At 48.8% G+C, this 3,989-nt stretch overlaps 1 pseudogene; it reads right to left on the reverse strand.

Moving 5' to 3' along the window:
- Window positions 1-2,777: 2,777 nt before the first annotated feature.
- On the reverse strand, window positions 2,778-3,758 carry Rpl13a-ps11 (ribosomal protein L13A, pseudogene 11; annotated as a pseudogene).
- Between the last annotated feature and the right edge of the window lie 231 nt (window positions 3,759-3,989).

Consider the following 3,989-nt stretch of genomic DNA (forward strand, 5'->3'; position numbering starts at 1 on the left):
GCATGCTGGCAGACTCAGCCAGTGCAGGAAAAGTCCAGAAGACCCCTAGGACTCTGCTCCATGGTCTGTGGGACTTGCTTGGCAATTGTATGGGGTAACAAAGGAGTTTGACCTGCAGCCCTTCCTGGACCATTGGGCCCAGCTTTCATCATACTTGGGGAATGTCGTGACCTCTTCCACTAGGGCAAACTGTAAGCCTGCAGTGACAGCCGTGAATCAAGTCCTTGGCTTGATTACTGCTTGATTCCTGCTTACTGCCCTGCTCCATATCGTCTGTGAGCACATACAACAAAAGAGTGAGCGAGTGAAATTTCAAAACGGGAGTCACCATGTCTTTATAGAACTCGTTCTAATGACTTCTGGCCCAAGAGTAGTGCAAGGACCGGTTTTAGAAATGAGATTCACGGGTTGGGGATTTAGCTCAGTGGTAGAGCGCTTGCCTAGCAAGCGCAAGGCCCTGGGTTCGGTCCCCAGCTCCGAAAAAAAAAAAAATGAGATTCACAGAAGATGTAGATCCTGTATCAGAGCAGGTTTGCAGGCCACCTTTGAGAAGAGCCCCAGGTCTTGGAGAGCCTCAAGGCAGGCCAGGCCTATCTGCTTATCAGTCATCTATCTGCGGGAGGGACGACATTTCCCAGATAAACTTACTATTCTATAACCATCCACTCGAGTTGTTATATAAAATAACCAAGACTATGTCTTTTTAAAAAGAAATTTATTGATTCTTTGTGGATTTCATATCATGCACCCCAATCTCACTCATCTTCCCGGAATGGGAAGTTTCCTATCCACCATCTGCCCTTGCAAACTTCCCCACAAAAGAAACAAAAATCTCACTGTGGAAGCTGCAGTGTGTCACAGTGTGTCCCACCACACACCCTTTGGTCCATATACCTTTACTTGCAAATGTAAGTCGTTGGTCTGGTTTGAGGCCTCTGGCGTCTGCTGAACTATTGATACTGATTTCCACCAGCAAGCCTCTCTGATATCCTGTTGCTGTCATGGAGATCCTAAGCTTTGGTTCTGCAGGACTAGCCCTCACCACCCTTGACTTCCCAGTTCCTCCTCTCCTCACAGAGCACACGCCATTCCACTTCTCTTTCTCTCCCAACTCTCTAGCACATACTTGTCCAGGGTAGTGGCTCCCTCTGGTGTCTTCCACACAGCACCTGCTGCTCCATGGCGCCGGCATGTCTCTCAAGACCAGGCCTTTTCATAAACAATACATACTTATTTTCTCGGAAACTGAGTTAGTGTTAGTCCAGGTAGAGTTGGTGTGTGGTGAAGCCAGTCTCTGCTCCCAGAATTATACCATTGTAGGTATCTTCAGATGTTGGGAGGCATGTGAAAGAGGACCGAGCTAGTTCTGAAGCTAATTCCACTAGCAAGGGCAGGGCCGAGCTCTCCTGGCCTGATCATCCCTCACAGGTACCTTCTTAATGCTGCTGCATTGAGGATCAAGGTTCAAACCCACAGGAGCCCTCAGTGGTGGATGCATCCATACCCTTCCGGGCAGTGGTACCACACTATAAAGTATTTGAAACTTGACTTTGGGTCATTTACCTTTGAACTCTCCAACCCCTTTCATTTCTGGCAATGGGCTCGTTACTTTGTTACTTTGTCCTGTGACTTCTCGGGACCCTCCTGCATCTCAGACACTGACGGAACTTGAGACGAAAGACAGGGGCCTGGGCCGCACTGAGCAGGCTCGAAGGCTTGCGTGGCGCTCTGTTTAGCTCTAGGACATCTCGATTCGTCCATTCTTCCCAAGCTTATTTAAGCACCCAGCACCTTTATTCTCCTAAGGGCTGCACGCGATTTGTCTTGAGTAGCCAGCAAACTGGCAGGTTTCTGGAAGATTAGCCTTGGTGCCTGTTTGCATTCCGAGGCTTCTTGAGAAGGACTTTATCTCTTTTATCTTTGATCCATAACCTTAATAGGTCATCCTCACCCCAACTGTGGGAACCATAAGAAAGCTCTGACCTTATGAGAGAAGCCTAGTGATTGATCCTCAGGGGATAAACATGCTTGAAGACTATGGTGTGTGTGTGTGTGTGTGTGTGTGTGTGTGTGTGTGTGTTCTTTGTGTAGACACTTGCTCAAGTGTGTGTGTGTTGAACAACACAGGGCTTTGCTTCTGACACCCAATACCCTCTTCCTGTCTCCTTGTATGTATGCAAATGCAAACCATATGCTACCAACCTTGCCACTCTTTTATTTTATTTGAGGGGTAAATATTCAGCCTCAATCTTCTGGATTGAGATTTCTAGCTGAGTGAACCATTGGATATCCACAGCAATGGCTAACTTTAGAGTAGGAACTCATGATGGGAAGGGGGGGCCTGCAGGGATTGTTTGGTTTGATTTTTGGATGATGGTTCCATCCGTGACAGTGGTTCTCGACCTTCCTAATGCTGTGACACAGTCCCGTGTGCTGTGGAGACCCCACATTCTCATTGCTACTTCGTAATTGTAATTTTGCTACCGCTGTGAATTGTAATGTAGAACATGTGTGCTTTGCAAGGGCCTTAAGCGGCCTCTGTCCAGGGGTCGTTTGAGTTCTCTAAGGGGTTGCTACTGGCAATGGGGAACTGCTGGTCTGTTGATGTGAGGACAAACGCTGTTGCTGCCGTGCTGCAGAGCTGAGATACAGCTGAGAGCTGAATTATTCTCCAGTGTGAGGGAGATTCCTATGGCAAGTTCAAAACTGTGTCCAAACTGAGGTTAGGAGGAGAGCCTTTGTCCCTGCTCGCCTCTCCAATGCCCGACATCTGCTGCCTTTTTTTTTGTTTGTTTGTTTTTGTTTTTGTTTTTGTTTTTTTGAGGCACAGTCTGTATTGGGTTCACACCAAGAGTCCATTGGTCTTGAGGACCTCTGTGAACTTGCAGATTTTCTTCTCCACACTCTTTTCTGCCTGTTTCCTTAGCCTCGAGAGCTGCTTCCTCTTCCGGTAGTGGATCTTTGCCTTTTCCTTCCGTTTCTCCTCCAGAGTAGCTGGCACTGCCTGGTATTTCCACCCGACCTCATGAGCCAGACGCCCCAGGTAAGCAAACCTTCTGGTAGGCTTCAGCCGCACAACCTTGAGGGCAGCAGGGACCACCATCCGCTTTTTCTTGTCATAGAGTGGAAGGATCCCGTCCAACACCTTGAGGCGTTCCAGGGCAGCCTGGCCTCTCTTGGTCTTGCGGGGTAGCATGCCTCGCACAGTGCGCCAAAAAATGTGGCTTGGGGCTCGGAAGTGGTAGGGGCCTCGAGACGGGTTGGTGACGCTTTCGGAGAAAGGCCAGATACTTTAACTTGTTTCTGTTGAAATTTCCAGAAATGTTGATGCCCTCACAGCGTACAACCACTACCTTCCGGCCCAGCAGTACCCTGCTTGGCCACAATGGCCGCCAGGCGGCCCAGAAGATGGCCCCGGCCATCCAATACTAGAACCTGCCCCTCCGCCACCCTCGGCAGCCGCCTAGGAAAGCTCTGCTGCCTTTTAAACAAAGACCTCTCACTGTGGCGCTGGATGCTCAAGTGTCTATGTCCGGGCCAGCAGGGATCTGGCTTTTCCCTCCGCCCTGAAGTTTCCTAAGGAATTTTCGTGACCTCTGTAATACGGTAGCTATCTAAGTTCCACTTCCCAAACTTCAAGGACTCCCATCGAAAGTTTAAATTGAGGACGCTATGTAGACTTGTCACCAATGGATGCACGGCCACCGTGACATCATTACAAATCCTTGAATGCTCTCCGGGAAGATGATGCTGGTCATTGCAGCGTCAGCATCTCCTGGGGTTTGAAGCTTGAGCCTCTTTGCTGACCTCAGCTGCCTAGAGTCTCCTCTCTTGGTCCACTTACGCAGTCTTCTCAGTAGATGCTGTGACGAGAGAAATAGCTGCTTTTGCCCCCCCCCATTTGCATACCACACATACATTTAAGGTTTTATTATTGCAATTAAGAATGGTTTTGCTGGCTTTCCTTAACAATTAAAGTATTTTACTAG

This window comes from Rattus norvegicus, chromosome 16 (genome assembly GCF_036323735.1).
Source record: "Rattus norvegicus strain BN/NHsdMcwi chromosome 16, GRCr8, whole genome shotgun sequence".
Classification (NCBI taxonomy): domain Eukaryota; kingdom Metazoa; phylum Chordata; class Mammalia; order Rodentia; family Muridae; genus Rattus; species Rattus norvegicus.